Source organism: Peromyscus maniculatus, chromosome 4 (genome assembly GCF_049852395.1).
Source record: "Peromyscus maniculatus bairdii isolate BWxNUB_F1_BW_parent chromosome 4, HU_Pman_BW_mat_3.1, whole genome shotgun sequence".
Taxonomy (NCBI): Eukaryota; Metazoa; Chordata; class Mammalia; order Rodentia; family Cricetidae; genus Peromyscus; species Peromyscus maniculatus.
In genome coordinates, this window is record NC_134855.1 from 156,628,865 (window position 1) to 156,655,380 (window position 26,516).

General features: G+C 44.9%; 1 pseudogene; it reads left to right on the plus strand.

Annotated features, from left to right (window-relative positions):
* The first annotated feature begins 19,121 nt into the window (after window positions 1–19,121).
* On the plus strand, window positions 19,122–26,151 carry LOC102923381 (large ribosomal subunit protein uL2-like; annotated as a pseudogene).
* The last annotated feature ends 365 nt before the right edge of the window (window positions 26,152–26,516 follow it).

Sequence of the window (26,516 nt, forward strand, 5' to 3'; positions counted from 1 at the left end):
AGCCACCGCCAGGACAAGCAACATGTAAAGACACTGGTAAGCCACCAACCACGTGGCAAGGTATAGATTTATAAAAATGGGTTAATTTAAAATAAAAGGACAGTTAGCAAGAAGCCTGCCATGGCCATACAGTTTATAAGTAATATAAGTGTCTGAATGATTATTTTATACATGGATTGTGGGACTGCGGGGTTTGGTGGAACCTGGAGAGAAGCTCTCCAGCTACAAATGGTGCCCAACGGCTCAAGTTTCCACCTTAAATCTGACAATATTTAATAACCAATTCTAAACAGAGCCAAAACCAGTTTCCTGCTTCTTGTCTCATACAGGCAGCTAGACGCTGCAAAACGCGGGTTTGAACACTGGCTGGTTCCTGGCGTGTGCGTTTGACCAGCAGTATGGCGGTAATGAGGCATCTGCCAGTGGCACATTATTCTCTGTGGTAGATTTGGTCTTTACTAGTATTTAAAAAAAAAAAAAAGAGGTTTATGGGCTACACGCTGCTTTGATAAAAACTTAGACCCACTATTTCTGAGACTTGATGACTCACAAAACTGGCGGAAAACATACCACTGCCATGTTGGGAAGCTGAAGTGGGCGGAGCCAGCAGCCACAGCGCCCTTTCAGGCTTAAAAGGCTACAGTTTAAAGCAATCAGTTCTCAATAAGACTGATTCAGATGAAATAGTTTATAATGCATGTAAAAATGTACATAGCCGTAAAAGAAAAAATATATACCGTTATATAAACAAATAGTATCTAAAAATAAAGTGTTTAAAAAAACAGTAAAGGTAATAAGCTACGTAAAGATGGCTATCACACATAAAATCTGGATTATGTTGTCTATGATATTCATAACTAAAGAAAAACATTTGATTGTAAAAGCTGTTCAGTTATGCCAAAATGTAAATTTTAAAGGTACCTTGATTTCAAAATTTGGATATAAGGATATGTTGCTTTGGAAAGAGGCTCTGCTTTTGTTTCCACAGAAAGCCAGAGGCTATGGATTTGTTCCAGATTAAGATACATCAGGTTTGACCAGCCAAGACCCCCTGAAAGATCTCCGATCACACCATGGCCCAGATGATCCAATATCCAGAACGGTTTCAAGGCAACTGGCTCACACAATACAGCCTCAAGGACTACCCGATAGGCCTAAAATTTTCTTTGCGTCCCCATAAGATACAGCGCCCCCCTCCAGCAGGAAGTAGTAAGAGATGCTACGCCCAAATTCCCAAATATACCAAGCTGGCTTTAGAGGTGGAATTGACTCACTCCCCCTCTAAACACAGACATATTGCTTTTTAAAAAATGGTTAAGAGATTCTTGTGTCCCAAATCAAAAGAGCCCTCTCATGTGGGACAGAGAAAAACCAATATTTTTATTTAAAACAGGTTGATTATAAATGTGATCTCTTTCTAAAAAAGAAAAGGGGATATGATATAGATATATAGGAGGATATAGAGATGATAAGATAAAAGGGTAGATTAATGAACCTACTTTTAAAGAACAACTTGTTTAAAATGTTTTACATTGGTATAGATTTTAGTTTATGTTTAAAATGTTTTACATTGTTATAAATTTTAGTTTATTGATACAAACTTGAAGTTAATTTTGTTATACTGTGTATATATATTTCTATTCTTGTTTGAGGTATTATGTTTATGTAACTCATTTAAAATTGTAATGGATAATTAAGAAATAGATTAATAAGTAGTTATCTATGATAATCATAATTGTAGCCATGTTAGTTAAGTCTTCTAGGTATACATAGATATATTTCAGATAGATAGGTAATCTTCAAACACTTCATAGACCTAGAGAATATGGCATTTAAATAACTTAGAATTCTGTTGACATGAGACACAATTGCTCCTGGCTGCACCAATTTGATCCCGAGAGAATGTTGGGCTTCTAAGACATTTCCAATTGGAAGTTTGTCCTTTTGGCACAAAATGGCCTACTGGGCAAAGAACTGCCCTTGCCTCAATGGCTGACAGTACAAATGCAATGCTGTCCTTTCTGGACAAGCGGGACACAAGGAAAGCGACCACTGTACTCTACCAAGACAGGGTAAGATGGTCTTTCAGAAATCCTGCTTCTGAAAATGGTCTGTCAGATACTCTAGGCCTATAGCCAATTTGAATGCACCAACAATGCTGAGAAACATTAGGTGACTGTCCAGGTTGCCAGCTGTCTTGGTCTACTCTTGCAAGATTCCTGAAAGTTGCTTGCATCCATCTACCATTCCTCGGGTACCATTATGTTCCTTCCCAGGTCTTTGATGTAGTTAAAGACTAGATAGTTGTAATTTCCTCAGTTATGATAAAATATAAGTTAGATATAAAACCTTAAACTCACAAATATAAGATAGATAGGACATCTTTTTTTAATATTGTAACTGTAATTCTTGCTCGATAATTGTTTTGTTATATGTAATTTTACCATGTTAAAGTTAAAACCTTCCTTTTTTAAAAAAAAGAAGAAAGGGGAAGTGCTGTGGATATCACTCTATATAAATAAAACACTGATGGCCAGTGACCAGACAGGAAGTATAGGCAGGACAAGGAGAGAGGAGAATTGGGGAAACAGGAAGAAGGGGAGAGACACTGCAGCCACCGCCAGGACAAGCAACATGTAAAGACACTGGTAAGCCACCAGCCATGTGGCAAGGTATAGATTTATAAAAATGGGTTAATTTAAAATAAAAGGACAGTTAGCAAGAAGCCTGCCAAGGCCATACAGTTTATAAGTAATATAAGTGTCTGAATGATTATTTTATACATGGATTGTGGGACTGCGGGGTTTGGTGGAACCTGGAGAGAAGCTCTCCAGCTACATACAAGGACGCTTTCACAACCTTGACCCACCCTCTTCTGGTGTCTCTCAAAATGCATGGCATGTTTGTTCTGTTCTACCCTCAGATGTCACTTTGCATCCCGTGCTGTGCCACTGTGAGTCAATATGTGTCTGGAAACAGATGTTCTCCACCAGAGTTCCCCTCCCAGCCACCTCCCCTACAGATGTGTTTTGGGGCTCCATGAATCAAGTTCCACTCTTGGAATGTCATGGACAAATGCCCTCACAGAGAGGGCGATACAGACCATTAGTCTGCAGGCCCCTGGGGCTTCTTCTCTCCTAAGAGCCTGTGTGTTCACTAATATCGGAAAGTGTGGTTATCTGGATTCTGGGCTTCAGGATAGGCTCTGTTCAAAAGTAATAAATGTGTCTCACAGAAAACAGGCAGGTCTGGGGGTCCAGGCAGAGAGCCCCCACCGTAAATATCATTTGGGGTCAGTGTGATGTCACCAGCCACCAAACAGCTGCACCTGAAATTAATCATAGCTGTTGGCATTTAATCAACAGCTGCTTTGGGACATGCCTCAGAACAAACATGGACCAGGACCAAGTCTTTCTGAAAGGAAACCACAGGTTAGGAAGTGGCCTGCTTTTGTCTTTGAAAGCAAAGAGAAAACAGACTGGGATATAATTGTTAATCAGATTCCTCCCAAAACCAGTGCCTGCAGAACGACCCTAAGCTACATCTCATGAGAGTAGATGCATAGGACTGCACAAATAAGTGTCCAGTGCCTGAGGACGTATACCTAGGGTGGCTTGATTTACCATGTGAACAACAATCTCACCTTGCTGAGACTGGGTTCTTTGCATGTGAAATGTTCATATGCTCCCCTCCCTGTCCTGTAAGCACTGGCAGGTGTCTTTTGAGATCATGGACATGATCACCCTTGAGATCAGGAGGTTCCCCAGGTCAGAAAGCATCTGTCCATCATTTTCCGACATCCCCCAAGCAGAAACTGAAGCCTCTCCCTGGGGAGATCCAGAACTTCCAATATAGCTCAGGTAGATCTACATTAAACGGTGTGGAACCCAAGACGGTACTCCCCACATTCTCTGCCAAACTTCCATAGTGACAGAAGGCTAGAGATGGCTCCATAAGGCAGAAAGAGACAGGAACCCAACTCCACTGTGTTTGTCCTTGATCTGTGTTGCCAAGGATCTTAGAAGCAGCAGACACAGAAGTTAAGGCCATGACAAATACTCTTTGTGGCTTATGGCTGCTGACACTCTGGGTATCATGGTGCCTCAGTGTACACTGATAGGGCCTCACTTCAACCTGCAGAGTCTAGATGAAGCTCACTCCTTCCCTTTGAGGTTCAGCAGGCTTGACCTTCATATTGCTAACACTGTCTGCTACATCTTCAGACATTCCCAGCCTTGGGCTGCGAGTGACCCCCAAGGAACTTCTCTAGCTGACTGTCTCATGCCAGATCCCTCACAACCTGGGAACCTCCTCCAAAAGACTGGATGTGAGTGGGGGCAGTTGCACCCTCTGGCTGCGGGGTGTGCAGTCAGCTTCAGGAAGACACGGTGGGCTCACTACAGTAACACTGTCTGGAAGCGTTCCTGCTTTAGATGTGAGCTTTCTATACATCAACCTTCCATCCCTGCAGGGAACAATGAGGTTACCTCAGGAGAAAAGAAACCCACACCTTTAAAACTCACAGGTAGTTTTTTAAACTATAATACTAGTAAGCTTAATTCTAGATTGAAGAGGCCAAACAAAAAAATGCCACCCAGCATTTCTCAGAGACTAAAACATCGATGTTTCTAAATGACAAAGCAAAATGGGAAATCCTGAGATCTGCTTTAAAATAGTTCTAGGAGCTGGAGAGATGGCTCCATGGATGAAGAAAGCACTTATTATAGCAGCTTGAGGGCCAAGGTTTGGACTCCTGGGACCTACACTAAAAGTCAGGCAGGCATGGCATGGCATGCTGCCCGTAACCCCAGAACTCGGAAGGCAGAGGTAAGAGAGTCTTCAGAGCAAAGTGGCCAGCTAGACCAGAGACCCTCCTCAGTAAATAGACTAAGAAGATGCCTAACCTCTGACCTACACACACCTACACATGTGCTTGTGCATCCATATGTGTGTGAACATACAAACATACATACACACAGAGACACAAGCCTACCACACACAAACACATGAAAAATAATAGTAAAACCCAGCAGAGTCGGGCTCATGATGCCAGGGGTTGGAAGGAGACCAGCTGTGACTTGGTTATTCTAGAGTCTTGCCATGAATATAGGTCTCTTGTTAGCATTCTTTGTGTTTGTGTGTATGTTGGGAGTGCTTGCTGAATTCTTATTCAGAATGAGTATCTTATTCTTAGCTTTTTTGTGTGTTTGTAAAAGTGTTAGAGAACAATAATATGTATAATTACTGAGATGGGAACAGTAACAGGAATCCTCAGTCATCACTGAGAAGGAGCCTCAAGTGGAAGGAGATGGTGCTGACAGGACACTGAGCAGGCTCCAGGGCAATGCTCCAGGATGCTGACCATAAGCTAGTGCGCCCCACACTGACGGCAGCTTTCTCTCTCTGCACAGAGCTGACCCAGTACAAATCTGTGTGAACTCTGGAACGTGAGTTCAAACCTGATGTCATTCAGCATCATGACTCGGGGCCTCTTCTAAGAATTCCACATCCAGTAAGGGGAGCACTCCTCCACTGCTTGTGGGAGTGCCAACTTGTACAGCCACTCTGGAAATCAGTATGACCATTTCTTAGAATATTGGGAATCAATCTACCTTAAGACCCACTTATAGCACTTTTGGGCATATACCCAAAGGATGCTTAAGCATACCACAAGGACACTTGCTCAACTATGTTCATAGCAACTTTATTTGTAATAGCCAGAACGTGGAAACAACCTAGATGCCCCTCAACTGAAGAATGGATGAAGAAAATGTGGTACATTTACACAATGGAGTATTACTAAGCAGTTAAAAAAAATGACATCATGAAATTTGCAGGCAAATGGATGGAACCAGAAAAAAAATCATCCTGAGTGAGGTAACCTAGACCCAGAAAGACAAACATGGTATGTTGTGCAATGGATGGAACAGCAGTTGAAAGTTCATGCCTCTCGAAAGTAGACTGGCATTTAATAGAGGGATGTGGAGAAGAAGGGGATGCTGAGATGAAGCCATATATACACAGCCAAGAAGAATGGACAGCTGAATTAAAAAACTGTCAACAATTTCCAGAATTTAAAATCCTGAATCATGACAGGACACTAGTGGAATTCAGGTGTTTCTGGTACATGGACTGCTCTCACCCAATGTGAGATTGAACTGTTGACCTTGTGTACATCCTACTTCACAAATGAGTCTGTCAGATACACTAAGCCTATAGGCTGAAGATGATGCCCCAACACTGCGGAGAAACCTCAGGTAACTGCCCAGGCAGCTGGCTGTTTCTGTCAACTCACAAATTTTTTGGAAGTTGCTTGCATGCACTTCCTGTTTTTTATTTTTGTTAGCTAATATTATTTCCTTCTTGGGTCTCTGAGGGAGTTGAAGATTAGTTAGTTATGGTTGAAGATTAGTTACTTATAGTTGAAAAATTAATTAGGATAGAAAGTGCATTAGATACATCTTGGATTTACCAAAATAGGATAGATAATGGAATTATTTTCTCTGATTTGTCCAATACCTGTTTAGGTATTTATTATTTGTATATATTGTATATAGTTATTGTACTTTTGTATATAGTTTTTCTTTTGTTAGTTATAACCTTTTGCTTTTTTTTCTTTTTATTAAAATAGAAAAGGGGAAATGTGGTGGTAATCTAATTGTACTGAAATGTGATTTTGATTGTATGTTAATAAATAAAGTTGCCCGGGGGTCAGAGCTATTAGAGCCATAGTAAGAGTGTGGCGGTGGTGGCACACGCCTTTAATCCCATAGAGATCTGTGTGTTCAGGGATATAGCCAGCATTGGAGACATATGCCTTTAAGACCTAGGGGGCTGTACATTCAGACAGTGACGAGGCAGTCACGTGTTTGGGTTTACAACCACTGAGAAGGCAGAACAAAATACTTTAAATAGACGAACAGACAGGAAATAGGACCCTCATTCGGGAAGCTGGGACACCGCAGGCGGAAGGGTGAAATTTTAGCTCTGAGCTCTGACCTCTCGGCTTTCTCTTTTGCATTGTTTCTGTGTTTCTTATTTAATAAGACAGTTGGTTACATCTATAATGGTATGTACTCACTCATAAGTGGGTATTAGATGTAGAGCAAAGGATAACCAAGCTACAATCCACATCCCCAGAGAAGCTAGGTAACAAAGATGGACACATGGTTTGCTCTGGGAGGAGGAAATAGATGGGATCTCCTGGGTAAACTGGGGACAGAAGGAGTGGGTAGAAGGGAGGGGATGGGGGATGGAAACATGAGGGGTCAGGAGAGTCAAGTTGGGGGAGGGATGGAGAGGGAGAGCAATGAAAGAGATACCTTGATAGAGGGAGCCATTATGGGGTTGGGGAGAGGCCTGGTGCCAGGGAAAATTCTAGGAATCCACTAGGATGACCCCAGCTAAGACTTCTAGCAATAGTGGAGAGGGAGCCTGAACTGGCCTACTCTGGTAATCAGATCGGTGACTACCCTAATTGTAATCATAGAACCTTCATCCAGTAACTGATGGAAGCAGATGCAGAGATGCACAGTCAAGCACTGGGCTGAGCTCCAGGAGTCCTGTTGAAGTGGGGGTGGATTATAGGAGCAAGAAGGGTCAAGATCATGAAGGGGGAACCCACAGAGACAGCTGACCTGAAATTGTGGGAGCTCAGACTCTAGACCGACAGCTAGGGAGCCTGCATGGGACTGACCTAGGCCCTCTGCATGTGGGTGACAGTTGTGTAGTTTGGTCTGTTTGTGGGCCTCATGGCAGTGGGACCAGGATCTGTTGCTGGCACATGAGCTGGCTTTCTAGAACCTGTTCCCTGTAGTGGGATTCCTAGCTCAACCTTGATTCAGGGGGGAGGAGCTTGGTCCTGCCTCAACTTGATAGGCCATTGGTTGTTGACTCCCATGGGAGGTCTTGCCCTTTCTGGGGAGTAGTTGGGGGTGGAGGGGAGGAGGGGGAGGGAACAGGAGGAGAGTGGGGAAGCTGTGGTTGGTATGTAAGGTAAATGGAAAAAAATTAACATAAAAAGAAGAATTCCACATACAAGGATGTAGCTAGAGTTTTCCTGCTTTGCCCACAGTCAGGTCAAACCTCTGTCACCCGCTAGTCCCATAGCCGCTCACACCCAACCAAGTAAACACGGAGACTTACATTGTTTACAAACTGTATGGCTGTGGTAGGCTTCTTGCTAACTGTTCTTATAACTTAAATTAATCCATTTCCATAAATCTATATCTTGCCATGTGGCTCATGGCTTACTGGCATCTTCACATGCTGCTTGTCATGGCGGTGGCTGGCAGTGTCTCCCTGACTCAGCCTTCCACTTCCCAGAATTCTCCTCTCTCCTTGTCCTGCCTATACTTCCTGCCTGGCCACTGGCCAATCAGTGTTTTATTTATACAGAACAATATCCACAGCACAAGGATGTGTTGCAGTGGGTTTGGTGACATTAATGGTACATTTCTGAACAATAGTTATCTTGGTTACTTTTTTATTGTGGTGGCTAAGACACCATGACCAAAACAACTTGTAAAAGAAAATGTTTAATTTGGAGCTCATGGTTCCAATGGATTTGGGTTTTTGACCATCATGGCAGGGAGTATCATAGCAGGGAGGTAGCCATGGTGCTGGAGCAGTAGCTAAGAGTTTGAATCTCAGTCCACAAATATGCATGAGGCAGAGAGAGGAGAGAGATAACTGAGAATGGCCTGGGCTTTTGAAACTTCAAAACCCATCCCCAGTGACACACCTCCTCAACAAGACCGACCTCACCTCCTAATCCTTCCCAAACAGTTCCACCAACTGTGGACCAAGTACTCAAATGCATGAGCCTGTGAGGACCATTCTATTCTAACCACCACAAGAGGGTAACGCACTTTTTATCCCGCGTCCTGGGCACCATGCATCCCACCTGCATCCTTGCACATCTGCATAAGGGCAATGTAATGAAGATGCTCCTGGGCAGAGCTTTCAGTCTCCACATGAATGGGGTCTCTTTGATCTTGTGTCTTAATTTTTATTCTTTTGATACATCAATCTCTCTTTCTTCTTCCCTCTTTCCTTTCCTCCCTTTCCTCTCTCTCTCTCTCTCTCTCTCTCTCTCTCTCTCTCTCTCTCTCTCTCTCTCTCTCTCCCTCACTTCCTCCACCCTCCCCTCCCTCTCTCTCCTCCTTTCTGACTTAACTTGGATTTTGAAATTTGGACCTTGGTGACCTGACTTCAACCCCTCTTTGGACAGCAGTGTGAGGTGAAAACTTGCAGTTAACCGCTAACCTATCAATTAGAATCAGCCTAGCAGTAGTTTCCTAGATTGTTCCACAGATGGTAATCACAAGCATAGCTGTTTATTTAAATCCTCTCCACCCCGTGAACCTGAAAGTGAGCCTTTTTCCTGCATACTGCGTCACACAACTCTGTACTGGGGGAGGAGGCAAACGGCTGTTGAGCTTATTCCTCGTGCCAACAAGGAGGTCACCAAAACCCCTGCGCCACTCCTTTCTCCCTGGGATCTCTGCTGTGCCCGAGAGCCTTGCATGGGCACCTTCTGGGTTTTACTGCTCAGCTCTGGAAAGAACCCAAGGCTTCTTTTGTTGCTCATGGGACATCCATGCCCAGTAATAGTGCTCTCTACAGAGTGATGGGTGTTGGGTCTCAAAATGAATTCTGTTACTAACGCAGCTGCCCTGTGTTGTCAAAGGTGTAGCACAGGGCTGGGTCGCCACGATGAAAAGGAGTTTCAAATGCAGTTTTCTCTCACTGATTTCTTTGAATCCAATTATAAAAAAATACTAGACCAGGACCACAAATTTCAGGGGCAAATTAACCAGCTGTCCTCCTGGTACAAGAACGCAGCTGATAACTCCGAGTCTCAGAGGATGTTTCCCCACTGGGGCCCTGTCTAGGAGCTCTGGGGATTCTGGCCTGCTGCGGAGAGCTGGGGCACAGTCAGAGGCTCAGCTGCTGTGTTCCAGGCAAAGGAATCAGAGAGCAGGTCGAAGTGAGGCTGAGTCAGGTGCACTTCCTCGATGAGGTCAGTCTCTAAATGTCCGTGGTAAGGACAACGAACGGCTGTCAGCACACTCCACACAGAAGGCCCAGCACTTATCTGCTCCTGCTGTCTCCCTGAGACACCCATCACCATGAATGCCTGGGAAGCCTGAGAGCACAAGAAGCTGCTGTCGGGCTGACAAAGCCAGGCTCTGTCGTGCTGAGGTTGCATGGAAGTCTGGGTAGAACTGCACCCAGTGCTCGCTTTAAATAAAGGCATTTTCAAAAATGAAGAAGGGCATTTGATTGCTTGTGGCATGTTTTAATTCTCCAGGACAACAACACTAACCTGTTGTTAGTGTGTGTACATGTATGCATAGAATGTGTGAGTGCATGAGTGCACTGCTTGTGTGTGTGTGTGTGTGTGTGTGTGTGTGTGTGTGTGTGTGTGTGTGTGTCCTGCTTCTGTAATTAAACGCCTTTACAAAGACAACCCAAGGAATGAAGGGCTTGTTTTAGCCACACTTTCAGATACTGCCCATTTTGTGTCCTCAGTCAGAAGACAGTGAATGTCTGCTCATCTCACCTCTCCATGTTATACAGTCCAGGATCTCATCTCCCCTCAGTTCACACAGCTGACATCATCCCCCACAGACATGCCCAGAGGCTGCTCTCCAGGACTCTATGAGTCTGTCAACTTGACAATTAGCATTAACCATCACAGCTGTCATTCGGGGTCCCTTTGGACCTGATTTGTAAGGACAGATAGTTCTACTCAGCTTTAATTCATTGATTATAAAATGCTTACTGAATATTTTTAAAAATTATTTCCCTTATTTTTTAATATTATAATACAATTACATCAATTTCCTCCTTAAGTTCCTCCTTCCTTTCCTCCCTTCAAATACTTGCATACACCCCCTCGTTCTCAGATTCAAGGCCTTTTTTTAAGTTTATTGTTGCTTGTGTGTGTGTGTGTGTGTGTGTGTGTGTGTGTGTGTGTCTACACATTTCTAAATATATAAGTACAATCTTCTCAGACTATATACTGTTACCGGTGTGTGCATGCTTCCAGGGCTGACCATTTGGTCCTGGATAACCAATGGTGAGCTCCACCCTGGGGAGATGCTTTCTCCCACTCTCAGAATTCCTGAGTTGCCTGTAGTTCTTTGCATACACACCTATAAAGTCTCACCAAAGGTGACTGCCTAAACAGGAACTGAACACAGACAATAGACACGCACAAGGCCCAGGAGGTTTTTGCTTGTTTTGTTGATTTTGGTTTGTTTTTGCAAAGCTAAACTCGCCTTGTATGAAGATCTTGAAAGCAAAGTTCAAACATCCACAGTGAGTGAACGTTATTACATGCTCCTGGGCAAAATGTGAGAGAAGTTGGGGAAGAGGGTGGTATTTGAAAGGAGGCTGAATGGGGCATGGCTGGGTGGGCTCATTGAGAGGGTAACATGACCTGGGGCTTAGGAGGAAGTTCCAGGCAAGGTAGGCAGTAGAGGAAGTCTTGGTGGACACAGGGGGTGCTGGTGTGTTAGGGTGCAGCCAGGAAGCCAGTGGGGGTCAAGAAGAGGAAGTGTGGTGGGGATGGGTGAGAAGAGGTTGGGATCGGGGTGGGCAGGGCCTCCCTGGGCACTGAGAGGACTCCAGTTTCTAGTCTGTGCAGTGGAGCAGAGTGAGCATGGGTCAGAGGACAGATGTGTCCTCCAGCCTCTGCTGGGACCAGAGGCTGAAATGGTCCTCACTGGAGTCACCTGCTGCTTCGCTACCAAATCAGCCTCATCTGAGGGTGCTGATATTTTTGTGGTTGTTTTTTATAAACAGTTAAACTAGTTTTACAGAGAATTATGCCAATTTATGCTGTCGCCATCAATTCCTGATCATGACACACAATGACCCCAGTAATGCCTATACTACAATTTTTAGACATGTTAATTCCGTACATTTGTATTCACTGTTACTCTATTCTATGCTAGGGATGTGACATTTTATTTGTGGCTACCAACATTAGGGTAGTGTGAATTGCACCTTCACAACTCACAGCCATTTGGTGGCCAGATTTAAGAAATAAAAATATCAGGAACCCAGTTAAATCGGGAAAATTAACAACTCTTTTATATAAATATATTTCATGTAGTATTGGCAACACATTAAAATCACTTCTTAGTTTTCTAAACAAAATCAGATTTTACTGGCTTCCTGTGTGTTATGCGGCAGTCCTAACTTAAAGGAAGAATGAGGCTCGGATCTGGCCCAGACACTCAGCTAAACATTGTAATGTTCTTCTCCTTGGTTTATTACCCTCATGGAGTGCTAAGTTACAGCCTTTCAAGGTGTGTATGAGTGTGTATGTGTGTGTGTGTGTGTGTGTGTGTGTGTGTGTGTGTGTGTATCTATACCCCTGTGTGTGTCCATGTGTGCATCAGTGTGTCTGTATGCATTTGTATGTGCATGTATGTATGTGTCTGTGTGTCTGTGCGTGTCTGTGTGTGTCACTGTGTGTAGCTCGAGAATTTTCTCTCCGGGTCCCACGAAGCCCCAGCAGTCCAACAGCCCACTTATAAAATAAACATACATACACACACACACACACACACACACACACACACACACACTCTTATATTATTTAAACTGTTTGGCCTAATGGCTCAGTCTTCTAGATATCTAGTTCTTACATCTTAAATTAATCCATTTCTATAAATCTATACTTTGCCATGTGGCTTGTGGCTTACCAGCATCTTCACATGCAGCTTGTCATGGCAGTGGCTGGCAGTGTCTCCCTCCTCAGCCTTCCACTTCCCATAATTCTCTCAGTTCTCCTCTCTGTTAGTCCCGCCTATACTTCCTGCCTGGCCACTGACCAATCAGTGTTTTATTTATTGACCAATCAGAGCAATTTGACATACATACCATCCCACAGCAACTGTGTGTTACTGTGTATGTGTCACTGTTTGTGTGTCTGTCTGTCTGTCTCTGTGTGTGTTTGTGTGTGTCACTGTCTCTGTGTGTGTGCAAGTATACATGCACCTATGTGCACTCTGGTATAGAGGCCAGAGGTTAACTTTAGATGTCTTCCTCACACTTTCCAACTCATTGCCTGTTTGTTTTGAGACAGGGTCTCTTGCTGAACCTAGAGCTCAGTGATTCAGCTAACAGGGCTGGACAGAGAGCGCCAAAGATCCCCTGTCTCTGCCTCCAGAGCCTGGCATTTTGCTTTGTTTTGTTTGTGGGTTCCTGGGGTAGAATTCAGGTCCTCAGGTTTGCAGAGGAAACACCAGGCCAAGAGAGCCATCTCCTACCCCGAGTGTGTCTTTTTACCTTCTGCTACTTACTATTTCCTTGTCTGGAGCAGTGGTCCTCAGCCTTCCTAACGCTGCTACTCTTTAGTACAGTTCCTCATGCTGTGCTGACCCCCAGCCACAAAATCATTTCGTTGCTACATCATAACTGTAATTTTGCTACTATTATGAATTGCAATATAAATATGTTTTCTGATGATCTTAGGCAACCCCAGTAAAAGGGTCATTGGACCCCAAAGGAGTCATGACTCACAGGTTGAGAACCACTGGTGTAGATATTGTAATTTGTGGTACCCCCAAACCCTTAGATTTGGGGTTCTTTGTTGTTTTATTTCAAACGGCACCAGACCACCTCTAATGGTGAGAGCTCAGCCCCACCCCTGTAGACAGTTTCTGAATTGTACCTTCAGTTCCCCATGACAGGACTGCCCACTTCTGAGAGGTATGGTCTGCTCCAAGCACTTAAATTGACTGAGGCTGTATCCCCTGAAAATCGACTCTTATCCCAGTCATCCAATTTCAAATACAGAAGTTGCCCAATAAAAGTTGGCTGCCATGGCTACTGAGTGTCACGTTGCCTGTGTATGAAGCCACACTGGGAAGTGTCCTGGGAAGGGCATTTAGAGGTGGAAAGTCTCCTCTTGCTAGCCCAGCTCAGCTGCAGAACTGGAAATTAAAGTTACACTACATGAGCAAGAGAGGCTGCAGGACCCAAAGAACACAAACTTTATTTTATTTTTTTAAAGACTTTAAAATGTTTTAGTAAATATTCATGCATGCATATAATAATGTAGATCCAGTCAGTTCTCCCACTTCCTCCCTTATAATTCTTCTCCCCCCCCACCCCCCGCTTTTCCAACCTCATGATCTCTCTGTGTGTGTTTGTCTGTGTCTCTCTCTCTGTCTTTCTCTGTGTGCATCTCTCTGTCTCTTTCTCTGTCTGACTGTCTGTGTGTGTGTCTGTCTGTCTCTCTCTGCATCTCTGTGTGTGTGTCTCTTTCTCTCTGTCTCTCTCACTCTGTGTGTGTCCCTGTGTGTGTCTCTCTCTCTTTCTCTCTCTATGTGGATCTCTCTGTCTCTCTCTGTCTCTCTCTCTCTGTCTCTCTCTGTCTCTGTCTCTCTGTCTCTCCCCCTCACACTGGGCCCACTTAATGCTGCCTGCATGTGCATGGGTGTGCAGGGCCATTGACTGGAGCACAGATGACCCTCAAGGCCCAAATTGCTGAAGAAAATTGACTGTCCTCTCCCCAGAAGCCAGCAATTGCCAGTAGTTCCTTAGATGGGGTGAGGACTGCATGAGCCCCTCCCCATCCAGGCTGGGATTGTGTGGCCTGAACTTGTGCAGGTCTTGTCCACACAGTCCCAGCCACTGTGAGGTCCTGTGTGCAACTATACTGTCAGGTTTATGGTTGACAGCCACTATCACTGACTCCCAGCATCCTTCTGTTCCCTCTCCATGACGGTCCTTGATCTTTGTGAGGAGTGGTACGATATAGACATCGAATTTGGAGTTGAGCACTGCATCTCTCCTACCTGTACACATTGATCTACAAGTCTCTGCATCTACTGCGAAAAGAAGCTTCTCTGATGATGGTTGTGAGATGCAGGAATGCATGAGTTTAAAGATGAGAACTTAGGGGCTCATACTGTGTCTGCATAATAGCACCACATTCTCCCCTGGGGCCTATGATCAAACCAGCCACTGGTTTGGGAACCAATTAACAGTATCAGACATGAGGTGGAGGTGAACTTTAAAATGCTGCAGGTAATGGAGCCAGATTCGATCCCAAAGGCCTTCAGGCAGAACTCAAGATATTCTGCTTAGTCACTGTATGTACACTAGTACATCCAGGATGTCTTTCCAAGCCAATGTTCCCTAAAAGGATGGGACTTGCATGTGAAAGGGAATGAAAGAAGCCACATCACCCAGGAAACACTACCCACAGTTGGTTTATTTTGCATGGATCGGCAGGTTTAAAACCGTCTGGTGACACAGAACCGGAGGACCATTCTGAAGCCTACCTGGGTATTTTATTCATGTGGTTGGTGACAGAAAATAAATCACCACCATACAAAAATACGTTCCCGTTCTCCATCTCCACTGAGAGCACACCAACAGAGAGTTGACCACTGGGAAAATCCTTTTTTATTAAATGAGGAAGCTGAGTCTGAGATCCACTTTCATAGTCTGAGGAAGTGTTGTCAGGATTGACAGGGCGCGTGAGCAGGAGACAGGCCACACTTGAGTAGAACATCTGCTGGCTCAGACTTGGGCAAATTGGAAATGAGGTCCAGCCCTCTCATTTCAAGTGTCCTGCTCACAGATCAGCTGCCTCCGTTACAGAAACAACACACGTATTGCTGAAAAGTGCATCCCACATAGGACAAAGGGATGGCTCAGTCTGGAAAACGTTGATCTTACAAACATGAAGATCCATGTGTGATCCCTAGAACCCACATAAAAAGGGCCCTGCAGGGTATGTGTTCCCCAGCACTGAGAAGGCGGAGATGAAGGATCCCCAGAGTTTTGACTCCAGCCAACCTAATTTAATCAGAAAGCCCCAGCCCCCAGTGAGAGATCCAGCCTCAAAGAATGAAGTGGGATGGGGGAGCTGGAGAGATAGCTCAGGGTTGACAGCATAAACTGCTCTTGGAGAGGACCTGAGTTTGGTCCCCAGAACCCATGGTGGGCGGCTCACAACTCTCCATAGTTCTAACCCCAGGGGATTTGACATCTCTATCTGGTCTCTTTGGGCACCTGCACTCAAGTGCATATACCCACACATACACACAAAAAAAAAATAAAATAATAATAATAATAATAATAATATAAACTAAATACATTTTTAAAAGAAAACAAATACAGCTACTAATACTCATTCACACATGTTCACAATGGATACCTAGGGAGACCAAATGGAACTTATATAGCTGCCCATCAGCAGATGTAGACTGGCATATTATTCTATGTGCACATAATGGACTGAGGTGGGTGGGAATGAATGATTCCCTGACACAGGCTACAAGGTTGGTTGACTTTGGAAGCATCACACTTAGTGAAGAAGCCAGACACCCAAGGTCATGGCTCCACATATGCCTCCTTTCTACGAGTCTCCAGGATGGGAAGAGGATGGGAAGCTTCCACAGACTGAGGGAGTGAAACAGAGTCGCACTGCTCAGTGCCTGTGGGGTCCTCTTTAGGGGTGACAAAACGTTCCATAACTACACAGAGGTGGTTTACAGTGTTATGATTGGACCAACTGCCACTATGCTGTTCACTTTAAATGGCTGATATGGAGAGAGAGGGGGGGAGGGGGAGGGGGAGGGGGAGGGAGAGGGAGAGGGAGAGAGAGAGACAGAGAGACAGAGAGACAGAGAGACAGAGAGACAGAGAGACAGAGAGAGAGCCTGTCTTCCTGCCCAGCAAAGACTGGAGATGGTGACTGTGTAAGGGACTGTCCTCCAGCCTCCAGAGCCTTGAGGACAAAATGTCTCTTGTTTGAGGCACCTACTCTAGGATACCCTTTAAACAGTTCAAACAGGCTAATATATCCCCTGTTAAGCTAAACCTTTTGGAATCAAGCATACCTTCACTCGTGACTAGGTGAACACACCACCCACGTCCCCCCATTGCTGTCGCCAGGCTCATCAAAACCTGCTTACTGTTTGCTTGACCGAGACCACAGACCATCGATAACAGGTCTGCACAGTGTGCTGCACCTCGTCTCTGCCTTGAAGAGCACATATGTGTTCACCAAGAGCTGGCCTCCCTCCCTTCCCTTGTGTGTGAGTCCCCCACCACCCCCACCACCCCCACCCCCCATTCTCAGCCAGCCAACACACATGCCTTCCTGACCCAAGCATTCAGCAAGATAGAGGCCATCCCTGCCAGGCTCCACACTTAGAGGCTGTCACAAAGTGACAAGATAGGTGAGGGTGCTGGCCTTCGAAGAGAGAGAAGGGGCCACGTGGGGAAAGGACCAGGTCCAAGGTCCAGCTGATGAAGTCCACACTGTGGCTGGGAGCAGGCTTTGGTTATCACATCCTGCCCGCATCAGAGTACTCAGCCTTGCAAGGGATGGAATCCATTGCCAGATCTTAGAGAAGACAGTAAGCAAGATGAGACTTAAGAGTGTGAAAATCTTGAGGTTGGGGCTTGGAGGGAGATTTCCCAAGCCTGCTGTAAAAAATGAATGTCAAACCAATGTTCTTATCTTGAAAATGTTGTAAAAATAACTCATTTAGAGTTGGGGGTGTGAATAGATAACAGTCATAATAGCTGTCATTCATTGAACGCTTAGGCATCAAGCCAAAGGTCTCAGGTACAAGATCTCGGTTAATTTAATCCTGAACTGATCCACAAATTAGACTTGATCACCTGCCTCTCAACTAGAAACAGGAAGTGTCAGAGTATCCGAGGCTCTGTTTGAATGCATCCAGCCATCAGGGCCAAGCTGGGTCTGAAATTAGGATTGTCTGCTGCGGCCATGGCCAGGACACACCTCCTTGCCTGATACCCACCCCCACTCCAGAGCAGGCACAGGGTGTTTAACATTTCACAGACAAGGAACTGATGCTGAGAGAAGACAGCCGTCTCCTGACCTGGGAGTCAAGGTTCTCTTAGCCACGCTGCTTTTATAGATCAGAGGAGAAGACGCAGGGTTGGTACATGAAAGCACATGTTGCCAAGTCTGATGACCCAAGTTTCACCCATGGATCCACATGGTGGCCAGAGACAGAACTGATTCCTGAAGTTGTCCTCTGACCTACACACACACACATATCACATGAGCCCTGGGGTATATGCTCATGCCCACCCCCACCTCCACCCCCCCACACTAATAAATTGGTAGATAAATAAACAAATAAAAATGAAAAGCAAAAATTTTTTTGAAGAAAAGGAACATGCAGTTGGTATTTGTGGCATCATTACCTACCAACATCTAAATGAAAGAAAATGTCTCATGTTCATGTTTTCTCACAAGCAAGACCTTGAGTGACTTAGAAAAGCACAAAATATTTTTAATTCCATTAAGGAAGATTGTGTCAGACATGTTCAGAGAGACCAGTTACCAAATCGGGGTGGCAGGGCAGTCCTGCAGAGAAAGAGAGGGAAGAAAACCTGTGGAAGGCTAAGAAAAGGAGATGGCTCGGGGCGGAGTGGGAACAGGAAGCAGCTCCTCCGACTTTCACATCTAACTGCTGAATCACCCTGTTCAACCCCCTGTAGTGAGAATGAGGGTTCCCAGACAGCCATGATGCTGGAAATGACCACACCCAAACAGACCAGTGGTTCTTCAAAGTGAGTCCTTCTGGGCAGTGTCCCTAGAAACAAACTCCTTATTCTTGTGTTTAAATGATTGTATACAATTTCGGCCAACACCACTACTTTCCAGAAAATGCAAAGCAATTTATTTAAGAGATGAATTCAAGCCCTTGAATAAAAAACATTCAAAATCATATTTGAATCTAAAATTCAAGAAGAAATGAGATAGTGAATTGAGTTCTGTAATTCTGGGTCTGTGTGTGATTCCTGCCAGGAAGGTGACAGAGCACAGCCTGTGAAATCAGATCCCTGGGCACTAGTCTGTCCACACCAACCTCTGTCTCTCTCACAGTGGACGGAGGGAATGCCTGTGATCAGCAGACACAATTAGCAGTTACTTGGTCCCTCGCTCCCCTGTGAGCAGGTCTGTAGGTGACCGCAGATGCTACCACTGGGTCACCATGAAAATGACACCCATGCTCCAGGAGAGAAGATTCCCTCTGCAAAGCACCCTTTGCAAACAGGAGGACCTGAGCTCAGTCCACAGAATACATAAAATGCCTGGCATGGCGGTAAGCCCTAGATGGGGCAGTGGAGACAGGAGGATCCTGTGGATTGCGGGCCAGCCAGCCTACCTTACTTGGTGAGTTCTAAGTCAGTGAGAGATCCTGTCTCAAAAAACAATGGGTGGCACCTGAGGGGCAATATCAAGGCTGTCTGCAGGCCTCCATAGACACAGGCACATAGTGTGAGTGTACCCACATGTGCACAAACACGGGCACACACGCATGCAAGAAAACACCCCAGTCGCTGAGGTGTTTAAATGGGGCCTCCGGGATCCTCAAGTCTGATTGCTAACCCCAAAGCAGACCCTTTAGAATCCAAATAACATTCAGGAGTCCTCATGTTTATTGCACCTTTATTTCCGCGACACAGTCTAACATCAGCAAAAGCTAAAGATGAAAAAAGACAGGCAGATCTTTGAATCCACTTCAAGAACCTGGCTCACAAGAGCACAGATGCAACATTCCTCAATAACAAGATGGAGAAATCTTTAAGTAAACTCAAAGCCGTTTCTTATTAGACTCGAATTCAGCTCTATAGATTTGGGGAAAGCAGAAGGAGAAGATGGGGTCACCTGTTTCCTGTCTGGCCAGGAGGAGATAAACACCTGCAGGGAGACACCAGCTTAGCCCACTCCTGCTGCTATGACCAAATGCCAGGATGATTCAGGCACCAGCCAGGACAGGTCTGGTGAGGCCCAGCCTTTACTGCTTCCTCTATGGTCCTGTGCTTTAATGGTGGGCCATGACCTGTGTCATGTAACTGAATGCCCAGGCTGTGGAAAGATTGTCAACAGTAAAAAAAAAAAAAAAAATCTCTGGATATGAACAACCAAGAATTAATTAGAAATAGAACGTTCAGGAATCTAAGGCTATGTCATGTGACTTTGGGATGGCTTTGGTTCTGAAGACAGGACAAGCTGTGCATCTGCTGGCACACCACTCTAAGCCAGCAGACACTCCCTGCAAAGCAGAGCTCAGACTCCAAACCGTCGCTTATCATGAACGGCACATACCCGGTTTTCTGCTCCTATAGCAACATAGTCATTTAATTACAGAAAACGAAGACATTTAATATTTTATCCTCAGGAAGTAAGCACCAAGTCAGAGTATCATCTTGTTAGAATGTTTGAGTTTTAATATTTCTATTTGAGTTAATAACTTGAGTTTCATTTTAAAAAATCATTAAACAAATTTTGGCTTCGGATTAGGACAGAATTTCCAACAATCTCTGAAATGGCTCTAAATGTACTTCTGCCATTTTGTACTATGCACTTATGCAAAGCAGCATTCTCAGAACTGATGATTATAAAATCAAAATATCAATAAGTTCTAAAAAAAAAGTGGATATACTCTATGTCCTGCAGGATCAAATATTCAGCCAAGATTTAATCTCTCGGTAAAAATAGAGAAACATACCCATCTCACCAGTATGCAAATTTACTTTCATCTTTAATAAATGATAACCTCATGTGTATGCTAAAGAGATGTTTTAAAATAAATGTCCTTATCATTTATTATCAGTAAATCTTCAATTTGTATACCCAGTTTATCTACCTGGAAGTTGTATGAAATTTCTCATATGAAAAGGGGTAGTGATTGGAAAGTTAAGGAGACTTTCTCAATTAGCTGTTGAGATGACACAGCCTGAGGACACCTCCATCCCCAGGACATGGTAAAGGGGAAACCAGCTCCTACAAGTTATCTTCTGCACTCCACATGTTCACTGAGGCATGCCACATATACAGGTGCACACATGCACACAAATAAATAAATACAGTAAAAACAATTTTTAACAAGAGAAAGCCAACTCTGGGAAGAGGAATGAATTTCCACACTGTACAAAAGCTGACAAGAAAGTATACATACCCTCCGTGCCTTTCCTAAGGTACTCCTCTAAAGTACTCTAGCTCACCCCCCCCCGTGTGTGTGTGTGTGTGTGTGTGTGTGTGTGTTCCTGTGTGTGTGTTCCTGTGTGTGTGTGTGTGCGCGCGTGTGTGTTCCTGTGTGTGTGTGTGTTCCTGTGTGTGTGTGTTCCTGTGTGTGTGTGTTCCTGTGTGTGTGTGTTCCTGTGTGTGTCTGTGTGTGTGTGTCTCTGTGTGTGTGTGTGTGTTCCTGTGTGTATGCATGTGGAGGCCAGTGGTCACTGTCAGCCATTCTCCTCATTTTCTGTCCACTTTAATTTTTGAGACATGGTCTCTGACTGAACATGGAGCTCCCTAATTATGCCAGACTGGCTCCCAGGTATCCTCTTTTGTCCACCTCCCCAGGATTGGGTTAAAGATTTATGCCTCTGCACACGGCCTTTCAGGGGTTGCTGAGGATTGAACTTAGGTCTTCATGACTGCAAGGCAAACACTTTAATGACTGAGCCATCTACCCAGCCCCTAAAGCACTCACCTTTAATACCAGTGAGGATACATTCAAGGCTCAGCAGGTCTAGAATCCTCATGAGTGGTCTCTGCTCCCTACCTGCTCTCAGCACCCCTGACCCAACAATTCCCTTGCTTCTAGAGTTTAAAGCTGTAAATCTGAAGCCAGTGCCCAGAAACTAAAACTGAGGACTGGCTCCAGCATGAGCTCATGGTCATGGACTCATTCCTATGTGTTCAACGTCATGGACATCATGTTTTTCAGCTGGTGTGTCCTTTCTCATCTCTGCAGGCTTTTGCTTCCATAACAGCATCTCCTACTGCTGTGTCTTTGAGACTCCCTGCCTCTTCCTTCTAGATTTATGATTACAAACATGGTCCCACCTAGATGATCCAGCCCAATGCCATCATGACCACTAACAATTTCATCTGAGAAGTCCCATTTGCACTGGAAGTTAAATGTATCCATGGGCTTTCATTTAGGAGGGAGACTGGTGAGGATCCTACTACTTCCACTTTCTGTGGCCACAGTCTGTCTTCTGCAAACTTTCCCTGTTTCTCCTAAGACCTGGTCCCATGATCTGCATTTGTGGTCAGTGCTGGAGTTTCTGCATCTCTATGAATTTACTTGCTCATCCCACAAGTTGCAATTAGTTGCTAAGTTGTGACAGGTGTTCCTGGGAATCAGGCAAGACTTTAAAGGGCTTGACAATGTTCAAAGTAGCCCCAGAAAACTTACATGGGCAGGAAGTCAGGGAACAGGCTATTGGTGTTGCTGGATCCTGTGGAGGGGAAGTGACCTGGGCCAGTTATGAGGGAAATGGGTAGAGGGGAAAGAGAAAGGTCAGGCTCTCAAAAAAAAGAATGCATGGTGGAGATGGCATCAAAGGGGACACAGCTCGTGTGGAGAGCAATGTTCGCTTGATAGATTCTCTGGGCAGAGCTGGCTTCTGAAGTGTCTGCAGTCATAGGGGTTGTCTTACAATTAGAGAAATGCCCTGGAAGTATTTTAGAGAATATTCTAGGGTACAATAGACAGAGTAAGGACAGTATTAACAGGAAGATGGCCATGAAAGCCAGGGACCCTGGACTGGGTGGCATATGGGACAGAAAGGAAGCATGTGCTAGAGGGCCCAGGGCTCTGACTGTGGAGCCTTTGAAAGGGGTAAGATGCAGAGGATGGTCCATATAGCAGGGTCCAACAGTAGACTCAGCCAGATGCAAACCCACAACCCTGACCTGCCCATACACAAGCTGAGTGATTGTGTGAGTGCCCATTGGTGGGGTTGAGGGATAGAGGTTCCATGAATAAAATGCCAGGCCTGGGTGTTTTTATAGAAGATACCCAGGAAAAGGCAGCCATCATTGAGTGGGGAAGGATTGTGTGTGTTCCATTGTCCCAACTCACACACAAAAGGCAAGGGACTTCCTTTTTCTATAATTCACATTATCTTGGCAACAAGCAAATATAGGAGAGATTCAATAATATCAGGTTTAGGAGTTAAGCCTAAAAGCCCAGACTGATGAATGTAAGGGATAAAAAGTTGCATCATGGAGCTGGGAGACGGCTCAGTTGGTAAAGTTTCTGCCATGTGCAGATGAGGATCTCAGACACTCATATGAAACCTGGCACAGTGGTGAGAGTCTGTAAATCCAGCATTTGGGGGAGTTGGTGAGAGGTGGAATTCAATGGCCAACCAAACTAGCTTTACCCATTAGGTCCAGTTCAGTGAGAGACCTAGTCTCATAAGTTAAGGTAGAATCTTTCAGCCACACTTGCCAACAGACCGACCCATCAGCATGAGCCACGTGACCTGAGGTCAGAGGCAGGACATCTGGGTTCTGTATCCTGCATACAGGAACATGAAATAAAACACACTAAGGGCACTCATTTGCCTCCTGTGGATTTCACTGAGCAGCATGGCTATATTAAGTGCATGGTAAAAGATATGATGCATACCCTGGTGCTGGGGATGCTGTGAATGTGTTGCTCTGATTGATTGATAAATAAAATGCTGATTGGCCAGTAGCCAGGCAGGAAGCATAGTGCAGGCAGGATAAGGAGAGAGGAGAATTCTTAGAAGTAGAAGGCTGAGTCAGAAGATGTTGTCATCTGCCGCCATGAAGAGCAGGATGTAAAATACCGGTAAGCCACAAGCCACGTGGCAAGGTATAGACTTATAGAAATGGGTTTATTTAAGATACAAGAACTAGATATCAAGAAGCCTGAGCCACACTGCCATACAGTTTATAAGTAATATAAGTCTCTGTGTGTTTACTTGGGTTCAAGCAGGAGCTGAACAGAACCAGATACACCCTGGCCTGGTCATCATGACCCTGGCCATGGGGCTTCCTTGAGAGGTAGTCTTTCATGATCCCCATCTACTTAAGGAGCAGACAGAGCTGTTCATCACTGCAAAGGGAATCCACATCAGGCAATTTGTGCACTGCAGCAAAGACGCCCACTCAGTATCAGTAATGTTTTGCCCATGGGTATCATGTCTGAGTGTACAATGGTGTGTTATCTGAAAGAGAAACCAGGGAAGTGTGGCAAGCTTGTACAAGCCTCCAGAAACTATCTCTCAGTTATCTCCCACAACCCCAGAGACCCAGAAGACCCCAGCAAAGCTGCCTTCAAGACCCAAGGTCATTTTCTCAACTAACAGAGCTCTTGTTGGTGTAGCGGCCAGTGGGTGCAGAACTGACAAGCCTAACTTAAAGTCTGGTTGTGTGTACAAGTACAAGGCAAACAGGAACTGCTGGACATGAGTACAGGGCATGGCCATGAATACTGTGGAGCATCCTTTTCATGGTGGCAATCTCCGACACATTAGCAAGCCCTCCAGTATTTGAAGAGATGCTCCTGTTGGGTGCAAAGTGGGTCTCATTGCATGCACACCACATATATGTGCATTCACGTATACACACACACACACACACACACACACACACACACACACACACACACATACACACAAAGTTTTATAAAGTTGTCAAAAGAAAACATTGCTGGTTGTTTTATTACTCTTTGCTCTTTGGGGAGGGGCCCAGCACCCAGCTCCCAAATAATACACAGAGGCTTATTCCTACTTATAAATACCCAGCCTTAGCTTGGCTTATTTCTAGTCAACTTTCCATAACTTGAATTGTCCCCATCTACCTTTTGCATCGGGGCTTTTTTCTTTTTTAACTTTTGTGTATCTAACTTTCACTCTTACTCCATGGCTGGCTGGCCCCTAGCATCCTCTTCTTCTCCTTTTTGTGTTCCTTGATCTTTTTTCTCTCTTTTTCTCCTTTATTTATTCCCTCTGCCTGCCAGCCCCACCTATCCTGTCTCCTGCCTTGCCATTGGCCACTCATCTCTTTATTAGACCAATCAGGTGTTTTGGACAGGCAGAGTAACACAGCTTCACAGAGTTAAACAAATACAGCGCAAAGGAATGCAACACATCTTTGCATCATTAAGCAAATATTCCACAGCATAAACAAATGTAATACATCTTAAAATAATATTCTAGAACAAAGTATAGTAACTCTTAGAAGAAATGTGACATAGCAAGAAAGGAAAGAATGTAACATTGACTAGATCCTGGGGACATTCCAGCAGGAAGGAGAAGCCTGCAAAGTCCCACTGAGGTCCAGTTGGGTCACATTAACATGTGAACAACAATAGATGTCAGTAAGAGATCTGGTTCAAAGCAGACCCCAATGCCTGGCTGCTTGGAGATGCCTCCTTGTACCTCACTGGCAGATAAAGCTGTAACCACAGAACCAAGTCAAGAGGAGGAAATTGAGCCCAGATCTAAAGGCTAGGAGAGTATCCTATCCTGGTGCAGTCTGGGAAAAATCACATTAATTTGTGCTTTAATTTTTAGTATTAAGAATATTAAAGTGAATTACCTAATAACCAGAGAAGCTTGGTTTGCACTGACATTATCTGTAAGTAATACACCGTGCACTAATGAACATTAGTTGATGATGACCACTCGTCCCATGCACTGAAACCTCATGGAGAATTTAAATCCCAACAAATGGACCCTCATTCCCCATATGCTGGGTCACATCAGCTTTTCCTAACATTACCAGGCTTTCCTTCCTGTTCTAACCAGGAATTGAGTCTGCTTTTAGGGTGCTGAGCAATACAGCTGTAATGTGACCGAGCCCATGTGGGCTTGAAATCTACATCAATGCATGAGGTTATGTGTGCCCCTACCGGCTTCTGGCTGTGGCTTACAGTGTTCACCCAGGTAAGCCTGAGCCTGACTCTTCCTCTAGCTGTCCCTCAGCCTCCCCACAAGAGAGAACTGTTCTCTAGTGTCACCCATATATTTCTCCTAGTATTGTAGTAGGTTTCTCCACCTTCCAACTCTGGGCTGAAGGGAGGCCAGGTGGATGCCCACATCTTCCCTATTTTCACATCCTGAAGCTGTGATGGGTGCCTCTCAGGTCCAGAATGGAAAATGATGCCACCTTTTACTCTCAGTCCACTGACTGTGGACCTCTTGGGCTTCACACAAAGCATGAGTTATGAAGCTATCCCTGTGGACGTCCAGCAGCTGCTGCATCCCTTCTACTCCACCTCCCTTCCACCATCCAGCAAGGAGAGCTCTTGTCTGGCCTGGAAAAAGGAGGGAAATGAGTCTGGAACAAGACACTGTTGATTTATCAATGGCTATTCATCAACCCATAGCTTCTGTTCTTGGGGTCCAGAAGACTTTCAACAGCTGGAGGGCAATGCCATGCATTCCCAACGCCTATCTTAAACCTCACAGTCTCTTTTTCTCTACATTTCTTCCCTAGGAAACCTGTTTCAAGACTCCTGTTGAGAGTTGGGACAGGTGGGCAGAAATAAGGCACAACAAGGCATTCTACTGAGCCCTATATTTACTCTGTTAGCCTTGGCAAGGCTGCTATGACAAACCACTCCTGAATGGCAATGTCTAACAGTGGAGGTGTGTTTGGCTCACAGCCTGGAGGCTGGGAACTCCAAGATCAAAGAGCCACATCTGAGGAGGGCTTCTTTCTT